A 20,821-nucleotide genomic window follows, 5' to 3' on the forward strand; every position below is an offset into this window, starting at 1 on the left:
TCTTTTGTAGGGTCCTTTCAACCTCTTTGAGCCTCCGTGATAATTGACGTTCACGTGCACTGGTTTCTCCTGATTCAAAATTTTCTTTGATTTGTTCTTCCTCCTCCTCCTTCTCATCATCATCATCATCATCAACATCATTGTCACCTATTTCAGACCCCTTTTTCCCTAAAGCCTCAGCAATATTATCAAGAGTGAACTTCTTAGTCTTAGCTTCGTGTTCATTGAACTTAGAATCTAACATCTTCTGGAATTTTTCCAGCAAGCTTGCCACATTCCCAGTGTCGCCCGTCAATTCAGAGTGCCCGGTCATTTTGTGCAAACTTTCCCTAAATCTGTTTTCACAAAAGATAAATGATCAGCACGTAAAGAAGTGCTTATGCCTCAGATTTTGTGCTCAAATGGATGCAATTTATGCACGTGCATGCAAGTTTTACTAAATTTTGGGTAGGCTTTGGCTACCTTAGCAGAATATAGCTCAGACGTAGTCGAAACTAGTCTTCTTTGGTACTTGGCTAAGACTTGTGGTGTTCGACTGATAAAGCCCAAAGGGTTCAGCTTTACTAACCACGGATTTTCCTAAGATTCGGACTCGGACGATGCAAAATGAAAATGCAACGTGAATGGGTGCGTGCAGTGTGTGTGTGCAACACCGAGATGTGTCAATTAGAACCCTAAAATCCCAAATATGTTTCAAGTTAGATTCTCAAATCCCCATCAGAATCGCCACTGTAGATACCGTCGAAATCCGTTACGATCTCTCAAATATCTTAAATTGAAAAACACAAGGAATTATTATTTCAAGAGCCGCCACCCAACTTAGGGAGTTGAGACCCAAAAAAAACACTGGTCTTAAACAGAGAATTGGTCCGGGAATCAAAGTACGGGCTAGGAAGGTGTGAGGCACCTAGCCCGTCCAATCCAAAGACTGGCCTCTACTTTATATTTGGGATATTAAGGTCTTAATTTGCGAGAAGTTTATATTAAAATAAAGAAAATATTCACTAAATTATAAACCAATAAATATGCTCACTAAATCCCGTAAAAAGGAAACAAACTTTAATCAGTATCCCAAAAACATCATTATTATTATCATGAAATTTTTATTATTATATTATTGCAAAAGATGGAATCAAGACCCAAAATATCAATCAAGCCAATATTATTATTATCAATTATTATTATTATCACTCAAAATCAATACCGATCAAACCACCATTATTATTGTTATCAATTATTATTATTAGTATGCAAAATTTAGATGAAGAAAATCATGGAACAGAGCACGGGTATAGACTATCAATCACCGACCACTAATTAACACATCATTATTATTATGATAAAAAAAGAATATTTTCCTAATCAATGAAAACATGCGAACGATTAATGGTCACATAGCGCAGTGAGTACTGAACACAACGACTAGCATATTGAACGACAAACAATCATCAATCTCTCAACACCTAGTCACTAAATGCCTTGACAAGAACTCATGTAACACAACTCAGAGGAAAGGTGAAGACAAAACAATTATATGCATGCCCACATCAAAAACTCACTTTTAACAGAGGACAAAGGTGGATCTTCTTATTTCATGGATGGATGCATGAGTAACTAACTTGTAAACTAATGACAAATAATGGGGTCGACACTCAAGATATCCTATGAATAAAATTAAGTAGTGATCTTATGATGAAAAGAACTAACACTTTTAGTACGTAAACAGATAGACGAATGGTGTTTAATTTATTTCTTCATGTTAACTTTATCACACAGCAAGTACGAAACCAAATCATGTAATATAGCTCAAGGGTTATGCTATGTACCTGTTTCACGGATGAAAAAAAAATGTAACTTGGATTTATAGGAACCAACTGATGATGCTACCGCAAACCGAATCCAGCAACCAGCGTACCACCGTTCCAAGCTTTCTTATGCAAAGTGAATTATTATTTTCTCAATCTTTTTGGTCCTATCTCTATGAATATTTTTCGTACTAGAATGCTTAATTCTCCAGAAATTTTTCCTCCTCCAAAACTCATAGAAAAGCTCCCTATTTATAGCCTCCTCCAACCATCTAGTACCCTAGGATTGAATGCCTACGATCAAACCATGAACCTCTAAAACCTAAATATTATTACTCATTTTCAGAAATATTGTTCCATTTTTATAAATTCATTAGATATTAATACCAAAAATACAAAAGATTTCATTTAAGCCTAGGATCTTAGTTGGAAGGAAAGACTTGGGAACAAAGGAACCTAATATCTAAAGCATGTCGACACTTTGGGGTGATGACTAGCTAAATGTAATGACTAGCTTACTTATGGGAACGGACGGGACTTAGTGGACCCAAAACATTTGGTCGCACTATAGGGAGATATGAACGTCCAGCCAAGGACTTGGGATTTCAAAAGTGGACGAACTCTAGGAGTTCATCATGGTCTAACTTACCCAGTTCATTTTACTCTTAACGGTATAATGGGCTTACTGCGGGTTCGTTGCTAGATTCGGTTCGTGACAACCTTTTTAATTTAGACCCAACGGTTCTGCGAAATTGAGGTGGCTACACTATCGTACGAGTACAATTGTAATAATTGTTTTGAGATTAATATCTCCGATGGGAAAAATATAAAAGAAATTACAAACACTTCGTCTCATCGTTTGTGATTCCGCAATATTTTTTTTCGCTGCGTCGATTAAGATTATTGTGAGGTGATTGATAATACTAGGCTGTTCTTCGAGAATATAAATCCGGTTTATCAATTGGTTCCTGTTCACCTTGATTTATCAAAAGACGGAACAAAACTCGTAGGTATATTCATGGGATATGGATTTATCTATTACCGTAGACTTTTCTGTGTGATACAGATTTGTTTATTAAAGTCTTCGACTTTGGGTCATAACAAATCTTAGTTGTGGGTGAGATCAGCTAAGGGAATCAAGTACGTAGCATCCTACTAGGATCAGAGACGTAGGAGCATAACTGTACCTTGAAGCAGTGTGAGATTGATTGGGGTTCAACTACAGTCCAGGCCGAAGTTAATTTGGAGTAGGCTAGTGTCTGTAGCGGCTTAATACAGTGTGTGTTCAAACTGGACTGGGTCCCGGGGTTTTCTGCATTTGCTGTTTCCTCGTTAACAAAATTCTGGTGTCTGTGTTATTTATTTTTCGCATTATATTTTGTTATATAATTGAAATATCACAGGTTGTTCGTTGTTCAATCAATTAGAATATCCGACCTTTTGGTTGTTGATTTAAATTGATTGACACTTGGATATTGGTCTTTGGTACCATCCATTTGCTGTTTTCAGCAAGCTTTATGAAACATTTAATCTCATCACTGTCATCTGAGTCTGAGTCTGACTGTCTGACACAAGTATTTGTTTTCTTATTAACCCATCCCGGTTAATATTTACTGAGTTGTGTCCAACCAGTGAACTAACAGTGCTGAGCTGTTTATCAGGTTTTGAAAACAAATAGCCTTTCTGAAGTATATCATCTTCTTGCTCTACGTTAACTGAATCACCCTTTAGATTCAATTATTATAGGATGGATCGCACCAAACACAAATTGTTAGATCTTTTCGTGTTTGCCTACTTTAATACCAATTGAAAAGACGAGGGTACCCAAATATACCACAATCTTAAACTTTTCCACATATAAGTCCTCTTACCGAAAGTGATTGTCTATGGACTGAGTCGAGACAATACGAATCGATATTCACACTTTGTGTGATCGTCTAAGGATACGAGATCGAGACAATACAACAATCAAAGTGTGATTACTTGATAATAGGTTCGGACTTAACCAAACTATATAGGATCACTATCAAGTACTACGGAGTTGATGTTTGTGTAATTTACTTTAAATTATAATAACAACAATTTTAATTGCGGAAAATAAAAGTAAATGACACAACAAGATTTTGTTAACGAGGAAACCGCAAATGCAGAAAAACCCCGGGACCTAGTCCAGAATTGAATACTCTCAGAATTAAGCCGTTATACAAAACAAAACCAACTTCGTATAGTTGAGTCCAAGCAACTAAACCTATAGTTCACCTAGTTTCTTCAGTATCCGTGCGCTTCCAACATTCGATAATTGCACGCACTGGAATAATTCCTTTGGTTCTTATTCTAAACAGTAAAGGAACAACAAATTTTTTTTGTAACAACTCTATTCAATCTCGGTGATATGAGTTAGATAAAGGCTCTTCTGTTTAATCCAATAAACTTCTTTGTCGGGTTCAGATATATCTATCCAACAACTACCAAAGTAGCAGAGTTTAGATTTTGCAATCAAATATAGAATCTACCAAGATACTACATAGTGATGCCGATCTACACAACTAATCAATCAAATCTATCAAGGATAAACCGATTATAGTTGGATCCCAGCCGATCAAGTTTTGTGCACACCAAAGATATGAAACCAATAAGAAATCTTCTTTGTCCTCAAATCTTCTTCAATAAACACATGCACACTACAAATTGAATCTCTTGTGATAAATCACAGACAGAACGATGTCTATTAACAATGGATTATCATAAGATGTATTTATATCTACAAACAGTTCTAAAGATCCCGTCGATACTTCGATCTAGTTTGAGTGAATCTTATATCAGAAGAGAAGATTCTCAAGAATAAAAAAACTAGGTGCAATCAAAGTTCAACAAACACTAGTCAATCAAATCAAATCAAAAACTAATAATACTACAATTATCTAGTTTCCCACCAACGGTACTCGTAGAGATTCTTGATCCCACAGAAGTCTTTAAACGAGCGGTCGTAAGAGATTTCGCCTAATTAGGGTACTTTCCTCTCCGAATAGACAGCTCCACCAGTAACAACACAACAAGGTAGTTTGTCTGGCTCTTAGGATAATTTGCTCGAAATGCAAAACCGAAATATTCTTAAGATATGCAATAAATGCCCAAATCGGTTTTCATAATTCCTGGAAATGTTCTGTCTAATATTACCGATATCTCACTAGAAAATCTCCAATTAGTAAATGAACATTACCAATTTTTATGTTTCCAGAGATATGCATTTAATTTCTGGTAATTAAAAGCATATAAAACCAACAACCTTAATTAAAAGATTCTTAATTTATTTCGGTCCGGGATCTCCTTGATTTATTAAGGAATATCTTTGAACAATAAAAGATAAGAGTTACTGAACATGTACAAAGTATGTCGACATCTTTTTCTTTGTAAATCCTTTTTCATATTTATAATCTTGGAACCGATTATACCACACTGCCAAACAATTTTAGAATTGGTTCATCTGTATTCCAAGAACAACTATGTGATTGATCAAATATCAATACATTAATCATGGATTTACGGTTCTACCAAACACAAGGATCGGTTCTACCTTAGTATGATTAGTGGGACCGGTTACATCAGTTACCAGGATTGGTTACGTCAATTACCAGGACCGGTTACAATATTCTCATGGTATTACTTGTGATCGGTTACACTAGTCACTAGGATCGGTTACACCAATTACCAGGACCGGCTGAGCCAATTACAAGGATCGATTACACAACTCTTTTGTGATTGGTCATACCAATTACCAGGATCGGTTACACCAATTACAAATATTGATCATACCATCTTAGGTGATTACTTAGGATCGGTACACTACTAAAAGTCATACCAATACATAGGGCATTGTGACTAGTTTTACCAAGATACATAACAAGTTATGATAGGTTCTATTAACTCACACATATTAGTAATCCAAAGATATGCAATGAATAACAATTCCAATAAGCCTAGCGATTTCCCTTTCGATTCATAAAATAAGTTCATGAATGTACTTCCTTTAAACAAGTGTAAACATTGTTTCCTAGGATGAAATCTTCACCTTTACCCATACACATAATCACAATAGCATTCATACGATTATGTCGATGTCTTATATACGAAGTTCAAAAGATAAGTGTCATACTTCGTATTCTAATTCCTTAGCACTATGTCTACTAAAGTATAAGCATTCACAGCTTCGCAGTTATGTTTTCAATATAGCACGACTTGAAAGATACGTTAGGAATGAACCAGTTCAAGTCACAATATTACTAACCTCAAGAGGAAGGATGATGTCGTCGATGTAGCTTGTTACTTCTTCACATTCTTAAAGTCTTCGAGTAATACTTGTATGTCTCATAATCCTAATCTTTCTAGCCTAACCTATCTGAAGTTGTCTCTAGTATATAATCAAGCGACTCTTTAATTGAGTTTTGATTCACTAAAATATGACAACCAAACTTGACATACCAATGCTTGGTGGGTTCAACCGAGCTATGCTCTAATAAGTTGTTTCAGCCGAAGTGAAGACTTTTGATACCAATCTTCCTCTAACAGATAAGCCTATTTGATTTCCATTAGATCAAGGTATGGAAATCTGTTTACAATAGACAAGCTAACTATTGATGGTGGTTTTTAGTTCAGGGATAATATTGTAAAACTATGTATTTTGTGTGCCTGCTTTCTGCAAAGAAGTAGAGCTTCCAAGAAGCTGATGAGTGTCCATATCTCTCTTCTTACATATGAACTATGTAGTTTAATACTTATGAAATTTATTTGGAATAATATTGGTGCATGCAGCACAATCCTAAATATTCTATAAATTTATTGATCTCCCACCTGCATTATTCACTAACGCATGGCTTGCTGAGTATTTTTCCTATGCTATGTTCCCCGGATGAACTCTTAATATTGGCATGATATGACAACAAATGTTCGATCGCAGCTGAGCAGCATGAGTTTCCCGAAGTGTCAGGATTAAGATGTGCATGAAAATATTCAATCAGAGGCACGCTATTTGCGCTGCTCTCGAGTTAAAAAATTAGTGATTTTGTATGAATGCACAAAATTCACCAGAAATTGATTGATTCTGTGTCAGCTCACAAAATTCAATCTTTCTAACCTAAATTTATTAATTTTCAAAAAATAGATTTTTTGAGGCCTGCGCAATATCTCGATCCCTATTGGTCGAGACTAAACCTAGGCAAGCTAGGAAATTGATCCATCATGGACTAGTAGGAGCAGAATCCTACCAAAAATTAAGAAAAACAAGGGATAAAAGGAATTGCGGCAAATAAAGGCAGCAACAAAATGGGCGCGGCCACGCCACTTCGCCGGCCGGTTCGCCCTAGCTTACGACACTGTACCATCGGCCGACCATGCCCTTATTACTGCCTATCGGCCCCTCTTTCCCATCGACCAATCAAATTTCTTTAAATGCGCAACTTACACTTTTAATTGAAGTTGGAAGTTGGCTGGTCGACACACCTAATTCCTTAAGGAATCGAATATATGCTGCCCGTGTCAGTCTTAAACCAATCACGACCGCACGATTTGGCCGGTTGATTTATCAAGGCTAGGTGCCTCCCAGCACGACCGGACAAGCTTCACGGTATTCACTGACGAGCTCACTTTCATTCCTACCAATCGGAATTTCTATAGCCTGCTAGAAACAACCAAAAACGCTAGCCCAAAATAAGCCAGCCGCGCGGATGAAAAGAAGTCTCAATCGAATTAAGGTTTCCCAGGTCAGTCTTAAATCAAACGTGTTCGTTCGACTTCTCCATCCAAGTTGACCGGCCTAGATTTTATTTTAAGGAACCAATGATATGTTGTCGTGATCACCGGCAGCCCCTCTTTTATGAGAACTGGTCGGCGAATCCACAACCTACTTATACGGCTCCTTGCGGCTGCCCAAAGTTAGTTGGCCGCGCTACTCATAAGAGTCTTAAGTAATTCAACGACAGCACATTAACCAATTTGGCTAGCCAATTTAACTGGTCTAGATCCAATTTAGACTGACCAATATGATGTCAAAATGGCTATCAGCCATCACTCTCCCATAAGGACCGATCGACTCACCTTTAATGTACATGGATGGCTCCTGGAAGCTTCCTGAAGATGTCCGGCCATGATCCTTTTATGACATTATGTAATACCCCGATTTCAGCAGTGGTTCGCCGATGGAATGGAGTATAGGTAATGGTATGTCATTTCCTAACACCGAGGCGTTTTCAGCACAATTGGCTCCAGAGTTGGCAGAAAACTTTGCAGTTAAGCGTGCTCGGGCGGGAAAAATCCAGGGATGGGTGACCATCCGGGAAGTTTCTGTTGCTGCTGGATGACCGCAACGACGCCCGTTGAAATCCCCACACTGCCGGATGACCGCAGTGGCTAAGTGGGTACAATATCGGTGGAGGGACGGGTCATTACAAATGGTATCAAAGCCGACGACGGGTCACCTGCTGAGGGTGGGAAAGTACGTTGGACGGGGTTGGTCCAGGTGCTTCTCATGAGGGGCAGGGAACGTCGGATATCTGGGCTTGAAAATATATCCGGAGCCGAGGACGACTCCAATTTAAGGTGGTGGTATTGTAATACCCCGATTTCGGCAGTGGTTCGCCGATGGAATGAAATATAGGTAATGGTTTGTCATTTCCTAACACCGAGGCCTTTTCAGCACAATTGGCTCTAGAGTTGGCAGAAAATTCTGTAGTTAAGCGTGCTCGGGCGGGAGAAATCCATGGATGGGTGACGATCCGGGAAGTTTCTGTTGCTGCTGGATGACCGCAGCGACGCCCGTTGAAAACCCCACACTGCCGGATGACCGCAGTGGCTAAGCGGGGACAGTATCGATGGAGGGACGAGTCATTATAAAAAGATGATCTACAAGGACGCCCATAGAGTGCTTCAAACGGTGCCAAATCGATGCTAGCTTGGTAACTATTATTGTAAGAGAATTCAATCAATGGTAGTTGATCGATCCATCTCTCCTTAAAGTCTAAAGTGCAAGCACGCAACATATCTTCAAGAATCTGAATCACTCGTTCAGGTTGCCCATCGGTCTGCAGATGGAATGCAGTACTAAGGCACAAATTCGTATCCATAGCCTTTTGGAAGCTTTCCCAAAACTTATATGTAAAATGGGGATCTCTGTCGGACACAATGGAGCAAGTACTGCGAACCAAAACAACTCGATTCGTTAAAGTTTTATGGAAGTATCATGGTTCCAAAGAGGCGGCCTGGGAGCTCGAGTCGGAAATGAAAGAAAAGTATCCGGACCTTTTTAAAGGTATGACTAATCTTAATTTCGTGACGAAATTCCTATAACGGTAGGAGGATGTGATACCCTGCATTTTCCGTCACCCGTTTTAAACGCATTTGAGTCGGGTTAAACCGAATTTGATAGTACGGTTAGGTTAAGGCTAAATGGAAAGTTTGGTATATCATTTACTGGTTACATTTTGTGCATACAGTTAGGCTAGCTATACGTTTTCTTATTTTAGTAGTTAAAGCACGACACCAACACAAAGTAGATCCATAGTGCCTGAAATGTGTAGTTAAGGCTAGGAATTTTAAATGGTATTGTTCCACCCTCTTACTCTGTTTAGTATGGGTCTGGGTGCACATAAACTTAGCAATTTTATTAAGAAAACCAATGAAAATAGAAATGAGAAAGGGAAGGGTCTCCTGTGTTAGAACTAGGAGGAAATGAAGGGTTAGTAACGTATTGGGTTATATATGTACGAGAGTTTGGGATCGAATTTAGGATATGAGAACAATTCTAAAGGAGGAAGACAGTTGAGTTAGAGCGATTTGGAGGTAGGCTTAACACTCATTCTCTTTGAGAATCACTTCTTTTGGTTCACTCAATCCTATTTGCAAACTTGAATTCTCTGACTATTAGGTGATTTGCTTTTTGATCTAAATTGAGTGCTAAATTGAATTTGTTTGTTGCTATCAAGCAAATAGAAATCTGCGAGTCTAATTGAATACAAGAGAAATCACTTGAATGGTACCAAAGACCAATCTTCAAGGATCAATCAATTTCAATCAACAACCAAAGGTTGAATTTACCAATTGATCGATTCAACGCACAACCTGTGATATTTCAATTATATAAATATAATGCGTAAAAGAAATAACACAGACACCAGAAATTTTGTTAACGAGGAAACCGCAAATGCAGAAAAACCCCGGGACCTAGTCCAGATTGAACACACTGTATTAAGCCGCTACAGACATTAGCCTACTACAAACTAACTTCGACCAGGACTGTAATTGAACCCCAATAAATCTCACACTGATCCAAGGTACAGTTGCGCTCCCTACGTCTCTGATCCCAGCAGGATACTTCGCACTTGATTCCCTTAGATGATCTCACCCAGAACTAAGAGTTACTATGACCCAAAGTCGAAGACTTTAATAAACAAATCTGTATCACACAGAAAAGTCTACAGAATATATAAATCTGTCTCCCACAGAAATACCTACCAGTTTTGTTCCGTCTTTTGATAAATCAAGGTGAACAAGAACCAATTGATACACCAGACTTATATTCCCGAAGAACATCCTAGAAATATTAATCACCTCACAATAATCTTAATCGACTAGCGAAACAAGATATTGTAGAATCACAAATGATGAGACGAAGAGTTTGTGACTACTTTTCTATCTTGCCTATCAGAGAAATTAATCTCAAGCCTATCCTTACGATTGTACTCAAACACGATAGAAACAACAAGATCAAATCACGCAACTATATAGAAGATAGTTGAGTCTGGCTTCACAATCCCAATGAAGTCTTTAAGTCGTTAACCTACATGGTCTCGATAGAAACCTAAGTTTAAAGGAGAATCGACTCTAGATTATAACTAGTATCACACATGAGGTGTGGGGATTAGGTTTCCCAGTTGTTAGAGTTCTCTTTTATATAATCTTCAAATCAGGGTTTGCAATCTAAGTTACCTTCGTAACAAAACATTCAATATTCACCGTTAGATGAAAACCTGATTAGATTGAAGCTAATATCTTTCAACCGTTAGATCAAACTTAGCTTGTTATACACACATGAAATGTAACTTCATTTAGGTTTGAGTAACCGTACCTAAACGTGTACAAGTCTTTGGTTCAACGGTAGTTAACCATAGGTTAGCCATATGAGCACTTTCATATCAACCTTATTCTTCTTTACCACAACTAGTTCAAATGACTCAAATGAACTAGTTAGAGAGTTTTTCAATTGCTTAGATCTCATAGAAGTATACAAGACACAATCGAAACAAAAAAAGTTTTGATTCACTCGAATTGATTCATGAACATTATAGCCACGGTTTGCAAAGATTGCATTCCTTCATATATAAATGTCTTAGTTCACGAATTAAACTGTTTTTAGAAAATAACCTACTTAAGTACGCATACTAGTACGCGGACTTAAGTACCCGGATTAAGTTTGTTTTCAGTTCACAAACTCCAGCAGAAATTCACGGGATGTGAACTTCCGGCAGTGCACGTACTGGTACGCGGACTTTAGTTCCGATTATCTTGAGCAGCAAAGTATGCATACTTTGGTTCAAGGATATTGGACTTACACACATATGAGTTGTCTCACAATGTTTATATCCAACCATGGTTATGTATTTTAAACTCTCATTTCAATCATTGAAACATTCTTAGAGAACGTTATATAGTTGTTGTTCACAAACTATTTTTCGTCAAAGCGATTTTCAATTAATTGAAACTAATATGACTTTTGTAGTTGCAGGAAATCCTACACTACACCCCTCATATGATTTCATTGTTTATCAACTCATTTTTAGGTTTACACTCTTAATTTTATTGATTAATCTTTGAATGTTCTTACAAGAAAAGATAAAGAAATCAAGAATGATCTCTGCTCTCAACTTTCTCTCTCCTATTTACTTGTTTCTTACTCAAAAAAGATCTCTCTCTTATTTACAACTCGAACGACTATTTATAAGGAAATACATAGTGGATGACAGCTAATCTATCCTTTATTTTCGGATATGGTCTGCGACATTCTCGCAACCTTACAAATGTTAATTTCGCAAACTCTCTAATCTTCGCAGGACTATCACATCTTTCTCGTGATCTTAGATGACGTCATTTATTTTATCATTTCTGAAATTGTTCTGCGACGTTGTTATGCCGTGTCATTGATAATTTCGCTGAAACATTGTCATTGCGAGATTCTGATTCTACATCTTGCTTCTTATCATATCTTCTCTGCAAAGTAGAGAATGATGTGAGAAATGCCGCAGATGCTCATCTTTTCATATTCTGCATTTATCACACGTATTCTTTCATCCATTTATTTCTTGAAACATCTTCTGTAACCGCTACTTTTCAACTGCTCACGTCTCTTCGTCTTAATGGTGTTTATTTCTTCGAGTAAAAAAAATCTCCTTTATATACTCATCTTACTCTTCTTTCTATTTTTCTTTTTACTTTCTCTTCTATTTTTATTCTCTCGTCTCTGCAATTCTGTTATTCTTCTGCAAGTTCTGCTGCTGTAATTTTTCCTCCTTCAATCCTCTTACTTTTTATTCATTCCCATACTCTATATTCAAACATGGCTCCAAGTGGTCATAGATATGAGAAGAATTTACAAGATGTCCAAAAAGATCTTGCTGATAAAGGTTTCACACTCTCCACCATTCCTGGTGAAATGCCAAATCAATTCTTTCTGTCAAACTTTTCTCTGATCAGTATTGTGATGATCAATCAATCATAATTTCGCTAGGTCAGATTCTCGCAGGTCTCCCTATTCCTCTTTATAACCCAGATCTTCCTTTATTTTATGAAATTCTCGCTCATCGGGATTTTCGCGAGCTATCTTCCAACTGAGTGGGGACTGCATCCGTCTGATGCTAGAGTTCGCTAATCGTGGTGCTGGTAGAGGATCTCTTACTCCAAAGAACTTAGGGATCCTAAATTCGCAAACCTAGAGATAGTTGCTGAGAAGTACACAGTAGCGAATTTCTTTGAGAACTATGAACTTATCTCCATGAAGAAAGAGAATACTCGCTGGGGTATTCGCTTAAAAAGGAAAGATAACATTGATGAAGCCAAAATTCTCATGCAAGATATTGACTGGCATTCTGGTAAAAACACAACTCCTCGCCAATCCAAAGATGATAAATGGTGTGTTTTTCCTTTAATGCTAAAAGGACCCTACATTGCTGGGTCAAATTCTTCTTCCTGCGAATCTCGCTGCTTATCAACCTTGGGTTTTCTCTTGGCCCGAAAGGAGAAAGAGGTATGTTTTCTCCATTTAACTCATTTATATTTCTTTATTGATTTTTATTATTCTGTTCGCTAACTCTTGCGACATTCCGCAGATCCAAAAACTGAAAGATAGTTATAACAGGACTGGGAAATCTAGTACTCTGTTAGCTCTTCGCTCATACACAGATGAGGTAAGAAATTTTCTCTTATGATTTTAAATTTTACTGATTACTTACTTCCATGCTTCCATTTCTTATTTCTATCTGTGTGAAGATTATTGCTGAAGTAGAAGAATCTGCGATGTTGCGAAGATTGGTGATAAAGGTAAAGGTGCTCTTCGCAGGGAAAAATCAACTGGTCCTCCTCCAAAGAAAAGGAAAGTTCGTTCTTCTTCTCCTTCAAATTTCCTCCTACGAAAATTCCGAAAGTGACAAGGGTGATGAGGACAACGATGATCTTGCTGCAACTGAAGATTCTCCACCTGAATCTTCTATGGCTAAGCTTCTGGCCTCTTTTCTGATTCTCTACAAGGAATGGGAGATAAATTCGCAAATACCTGCAAAGCTCTCGCTACCCTTTGCGATGTCCCTTTACTGATGGTGATAGCTCTCTTCGTGGAGTTTCTAGATCAGTGACTCCCGACTTCTTGCATTCTCTCAATAGTCTGGTATACTTTTATCCTTTTACTTCTTCATTGTTATAACTCAAAATTCTTTCTATATTAATATTTTTTATATTTTTCGCAGGCTGGAAAAGCTTCTTTTGCTGTTGCCTCAGATCTAGAGAGAAGACGCGAAAATCTTGAAAAGAAGAATCTTCAATTTCGCAAAAAGAATGAAGAATTGGAAGCTGAAGTTAAAGGTCTTCGCGAGAAAAATAGACAATTAGAAATTGATTCTTCTTCGTATAAGAACAAAATCTCTAGTCTTCAGCAAGCTAATAATCAGCTTTACGGTATGTTACTTTTCTCTTTTCCTTTATTCATTCATCCTGTTGTTTTATCTTATTTAAATGATCCTTTTTGCAGACATTTATGGTCTTTCTGATGAAGCTACCCTTCTTCGTTCATTTCCTAATGCCTTGGATAATGATACCCTTCTTGAGCTTAACAATTCCTTAAATAGCTTCTCAAATGATAGAATTTCATCTCTTTTAAATGAGCTTAGATCTAAATTTCGCCTCTTAGAAATTGATCATAGATCTAGTTTAGGCTTAGCCAACCGATTTAAGCGTCTCCTTATGATTCTAAAGAGAAAACCAATGAGTTAAGAACCAAAATTAGGTCTCATAGATGATAAGGATCGCATCTCTGATCAAGGTGCCAAGGCTTTGGCGAAATTCCAAGAGGCTCTCTTGAAGTTCAACTTGAACGAGATGAAGCTAACCGCAAGAATATCGAACTCTGCGAAAGGGAAAATCAAATTCGTTCTCGTCTTTCATAAGTAGTGAGGATGAATTTGTTTGGGCTGCGAAAATTTAGATGATGCTAGAAAAGATTTAGGTGTAAATGTTAGTCTCCAAGTTGAACATACAGCCTTGATTAGAGATATGATTTCTGACAGAGAAGGTTACTAACTGCTCTTCTTTACTAATCTTTTGCTTCTTATGAATTCTCATCAAGTTAATAATTGATTGTTTTGTTCGCAGATTCTGAAAATAATATCGTGAAAAGATTGAAGAACTTGAAGCTGAAAAGGAGGAACTCGCAAAGAATCTTTCTTCTCGCAACGACAAGTATTCTAGATTAAAGAATCAAATCAAGATCACTGTTGCGAATTTTAAGAATGATGCTATGCATTTTCGCAATCAAACTATCCAAATGGTTTGTGACGATCATAATATCCCACATTCTGATTATCCTTGTCTTTGGAAGAAATCCCACAGAATACTCCCAGTTTGATTATCTCTGATAGCGAAGCTGACGATGAAGAATCTGATAGTGATGGAAGTTCTGATGGTGATGAAGATTCTGACGCAGACGAAGAAGGAAACAAGTCTGATGAAGATAATGAAGGATTAACTAAGAATAGTCTTTACTTCTTTCTTTGATTCTTTGTAATACTTGTACATTTATTTCTTCTTTCTGTATATTTGTGTTTCTTTCATTTTGACCTGCATTAATTAAAACAATTCTTCTTTGCAATACAGTTAATCAATATAATCATTAATTCTTGAATCTTTGAGTAAATCTCTCATATGGAGACAAATAACATTTTCTAATTTCATACATTCCCATACTTGCCTCTGTTATTTGAATCCAAATGAGAGATTTCATAAAAAATTCTTATTGTATAACTTCGCAATCTTATGCGAAGTGAATTTTGTTTCTTTTCAAAATCTCATTCCTGTGTGGTCTTATTTTGCCTTCCTAATTAAAGGTCTTATTATGCCACCTCTTGTCATTGCGACAAAATCGCAGGACGTCCTTGCACTTTCATGCAAAAACCCATTGATCTTGCCTTAACTTTTTTTTGTATTATGGCCTCTTCAGGAATGTTGCGACAATATGACAGGCCTAAATATTCTTGCGAAAATGAAGCCCCATGACATTGCCGTCTTGCGACGAAATCGCAGGACGTCTTCGCACTTTCATGCGAAAACCCATTGATCTCGTCTTATCCTTTTCTTTTGTATTATTGCCTCTTCAGGATTGTTGCACAAATATGACAAGCCTTAATATCCTTGCGAATAAAAAGCCTCATGACATTTGCGTCTTAAGACACTTATCAGCTCCCTAATGGAGGGTGCCGCCCTTATCTCCCCCTGGTTGCCCCTTCAAGGAGGCGTACTTCTACCATACAAGGTTAGCTCCTCCCATCCAGTCTTAACAACAACCAGTTGTTTTCGCAGCCTCTTATCCCTTTTACCTATAGGGCTTATGGTTACGAGACTGCACCCTAAGTGGGGTTTTCTTCAGGCCGAGTGCAGTATAAGCCAAGACTTGTCAAGAATGGCAAGTACGCTTCAAACGTCCTGGCACTCTTGACTCAACCGTGTACCTCGGCGCCTTGATCAGATCTGCACTCCTTGGGAGAGTCCTTATTACCTTAGTCGCCCAACCTAAGTCATATGCTTAAGCTGAGAATCCAAGGTGCCTCTCCCGGATGGGCTTCATTGACCCCAAATCTCCATGACTCAGGTTCCGGTGGCGGTGTAGCCTTTCCCTGAGTCATGCAATAGGTACCCCCTTATATGACGTACTTTAGGTCTTACATTTGCCTCTTGCGAAATTGTATTCGCAACTAGGTGTACCCATAAAGGTTTGCCTCTTTCTCTTTCGTCATTTTTTCTCTGATTATTTCTGTAAATTCATTATCTCTGCGAGAGTCTCGCAAATCATCATATTGTATCTGAATTTCGCAATCTCAATTTTGCCATTCAATCAAATGTATTTTTGAGAATTTTGCTTATTGAGAGTATCGCAACAACTTAATCATTCATACATTTCTTGTTTTTATTACCTTTGTCATCCTCTGCTTCTTTATTATTTTCTGCTACTACTGCTTCCTTAGTAGTGGTATGTTCATTATTTTATTCTGAGCTAGCATTAATTTCGCAACATCTCTTCTCCTTTTCCTTTCGATTGTATCCACCATCAACCTCTCACTTCTTTGTGTATCTTTGATTTTGTGTCGCCAATTTTCCTTCTTGTTTGCTCTTCCTTCGCAAGATTCTATCTCAGTTTCGTAACACCTCTTTCCTTCAACCCAATCTCCCTTTATGATTCCTACACCACTGGGGTGAGGGAATTTGATGCACTGGTGAAAGTTGAAGCTACACCTAGAATCCCATGTAGCCAAGGTCGACCAATTAACGCATTGTAGGGTGATTCTACATCAACGACACAATAAGATTTCAGAAGATATTCCCTTCAATGGAATTCGCATAGTAACCTCCCCTTTAGGCTTGTTAGCAGTACCATTAAAACCATATATCTTATATGTTGATGGTATAAGATCATCATCTCTTCCACCCATGGTTTTATAAGTATGATAAAATAAGATGTTCACAGAGCTTCCAGTATCAATTAGAATTCTATTGATTGCCCATGAATCTTCAGCTTCATCATCCTCATCTTCTTTCGGTTTTGGATTAATTTCTAATTTCACTACCAATGGATTGTCATGCACCTCTTCTCCTTCGGGAATTTCTTCTTCGGTAAAAGAAATGATCTGTTTCTCTGCCATTCCTCTAGTGGCGAGATTTTCGCAATATTCATAATTTCTCTTCCATCATTATCTCTTGCGAACACTCTACTCAAAACATTATCATGAAAATCTTCAATTGTCTTATATGAATGTACGATAGAGTGACAGAATAGATTTTTTGCTTTTGCACCAACTTCTATGAAGAATGTTTCTTTCTTTTCATCGTATTCATTTTGTGATGTTCTGGTGGTGGTGGCAGTGGTTGAGATTGTGGATGCCCTACCAGAAAGTCGTTTAGTTTTCCTTGATCTATCATTCTCAAAATAATTCTTTTTACATTTCTGCAATCATTTGTGGTATGTCCATGAAAATGATGATAAGAACAAAACTCATGACTTCTGTGGTTTGGAGGTGGTTCCGTTCCCATGTTCCATGGTGTTGGTATATTCTCCATCAAGATTATAGCTTCCCATATCTTCTCCACACTTGCATTTAGAGGTGGCATCTTGATTTCTTCCCATACTACCTTGTGACCTCCTTGTCCTCTATTATAGTTTTTCTTTGACCTCCATAAGTTTCTTGCGGTTGATCGAGTCTTTGAATCTTGTTATTTCCTCCACGATTGTAGAAATTTCTTTCTCTTTCATACTCTTCTTGATCTCGGCTTCCCATAGCTACTAGTTTATGTTGATTGTTACTTGTCACCTTCTCTTGTTGTACTTGCGAAGTATTCGCCACTGTGTTTATTAGCTTGGGTAATAAGCTTGCATTCGCTGTTTGTGAGCTGGTGTTCGCAACTGGATATGATTCCATTTCATTTTGTCTTTCCTCTAGAGCAATGTATTCTTCTTGAAGTTCCCGCAATTCAGTCATTGTGATCGTATTCTTAACTATGAAAATTTGGACATACAATAGGTTTGTTGCGAAGATAGCATTGATAAATGATAATATAAGATATCTCTCATCTACACGGCCAGCCATTTCGCTACACATAGTTCTCCATCTTTTAGTCAGGTGTTTCAAACTTTCGCCAATCCTTTGTTTTAATCCAAACACATCTTCTATACCAGGTCGCGAGGAATTATTACTTATATACGCCCCCAAGAATGTAGTCTGCAAATGATTGAAGGAGGTTATTGTGTTCTTTGGTAGACCTTCAAACCATTTTAACGCCTCTCCTGTTAAGCTGGATGCGAAATATTTTCACAATACGGCATCATGATTTTCCAATTGTAACATGCACCTCACATAGGCTTTAATGTGTTGAATTGCACAAGTTGTTCCATCAAAAATGATGGTTAATGATGGAAAATTGCATTTCGGTGGTATTCCTCCTAATTGTACTTCCCTTGTAAATGGAGTTTTCGCAGCTTCTTCTATTGCTTCATCCAATTTTCTTCTACCTACTTCTCCTCTATTATTTAGCATTCCTCTCATTGCTTCTAATTCTTTCAAGATTTGTTTATTTACACCTGAATCTTGATCCATTGGTCTCTTTAATTTCTCCTCTCTTCTTCTGCGTTCATGTCTATCTTCTCTCGCGAAATTTTGCATTTCTTCTTCATTATCCTCATCTCATCTTCTTCTGCGATTCTCTTCCTCATCTCTATCTTGAATTCACATATGATGATGCATTTCATTTTCCCCTCCATGATTTTGTTCATTTCTTATCAATTCAACTTGCTGTCTTTCATCCATCCTCTTTACTCTATCATACTCTTCATTGAGATTACCGTTATTCCGGTTTTGTGTACGTCTTCTTTCTCGATTGTCATGATTATTTTGGCAAATTGTCTCCTGAAGCTCTTGTTCTTCTATTTCCGTTCTCAATCTTTCACGTTCGCAGATTAAACGTGCTTGTTCAGCATAATGTCTTTCAATTTGTTCTTCAATTTTCTGTTGATTTCTTTGAGTTTCTCTCACATGTAAAATTCTTCTTCCTTCCTCTCGATTTCCTTCGCCATCTTGGTCATTTCGTCCCTGATGTTGTTCGTTCTCTTGATTTCCACCATTTTGCCCATCATCAAAAGTTTCATTTTGTGGAACGTAACGATCATCAGCTCTTTCTCTATTTTCGCAATATTCTTCATTAGGATTTGATATTTCTTCTTGAATATTGTTTCAAGCATTTATTGTGGGTGAGTTTCGCCTCATTTCTCTTCTAGTCGATCTTTAATATGATTTTGTAATACTTCTCGATCTTCTATTCTGTAGTCTTATATTCTCCATCCTTAATTCGTGATTTTTCCTTGTTAAATTTGCACGTTCTTCTGCCTCAGCTCTTCTTTCTTCATGTATTATTCGTCTCAACGTTTCTAATGCTCCAATTCCCTCATCTCCATGAATTATTCCTTCATCTACTTCTTGATTTCTCTCTTCCTGTCTATAAATTCCGTTTTGTTGCTCTTCTTCTACTTCTTCTGCCGAATTTGATTGCCAAGTGTGTATGCTCACCCTATCATAATCTGTATTCCTCCCTTGAACTAGTGTTTGTTGATTTGGTGGTTGAATTTTATTTTCTCTATTACTTCTCATTCTAGTAGATTCTCCCATTTCACTTCTTTCTCTTCCACAATTCTTTTGCTTCTTCTAACAGTAGTCGGTTATTCGGATGTATTTCTTCTTCTAGACATTTCTTCAATGTTAACAATATTGCAATAAATTATGGAAAATTCTTAATCAATCACTCTAAATTTTCACAAATCTCAATATCAATCTTCAGCTTTTTCTAAAATAATCTTCAACACGTCCCTGTTTCTAGCGCCATTATGTAGTTGCAGGAAATCCTACACTACACCCCTCATACGATTTCATCGTTAATCAACTCATTTTTAGGTTTACACTCTTAATTTTATTGATTAATCTTTGAATGTTCTTACAAGAAAAGATAAAGAAATCAAGAATGATCTCTGCTCTCAACTTTCTCTCTCCTATTTACTTGTTTCTTACTCAAAAAAGATCTCTCTCTTCTTTACAACTCGAACGACTATTTATAAGGAAATACATAGTGGATGACAGCTAATCTATCCTTTATTTTTGGATATGGTCTGCGACATTCTCGCAACCTTACAAATGTTAATTTCGCAAACTCTCTAATCTTCGCAGGACTATCACATCTTTCTCGTGATCTTAGATGACGTCATTTATTTTATCATTTCTGAAATTGTTCTGTAACGCTGTTATGCTGTGTCATTGATAATTTCGCTGAAACATTGTCATTGCGAGATTCTGATCCTACAACTTTCGTCACTAGTAAAGATGAACTTGGCCAAAGCGAAAGCTTACCAACACATATTTTGAGAAATAGACAAGCGAGATAAACTCAGCTCGAAATAGTACATGTGTATAATCATAGTCTATATAGCAATGCGACTTTTGTCTCAATATAGGAGATAAAGTAGACTTTTGAGTGATAGATAAGTTCAAGTCTCCACATACCTTTTTGTCGATGAAGTTCCACCAGTTCCTTGAGTAGTTTTTTGTCTTTGCATGATGAACACCGTGGAGTCTAGAGCTCAACTACACTTTATATCCTAGTCCGAGACTTAGCTATTAGTAGACTAGAAATCAAGACTTATAGTTTTGGCAACTAAACTTGACAAACAAGCTTGA

The sequence above is a fragment of the Papaver somniferum genome, chromosome 7, assembly GCF_003573695.1.
Source record: "Papaver somniferum cultivar HN1 chromosome 7, ASM357369v1, whole genome shotgun sequence".
Lineage (NCBI taxonomy): Eukaryota > Viridiplantae > Streptophyta > Magnoliopsida > Ranunculales > Papaveraceae > Papaver > Papaver somniferum.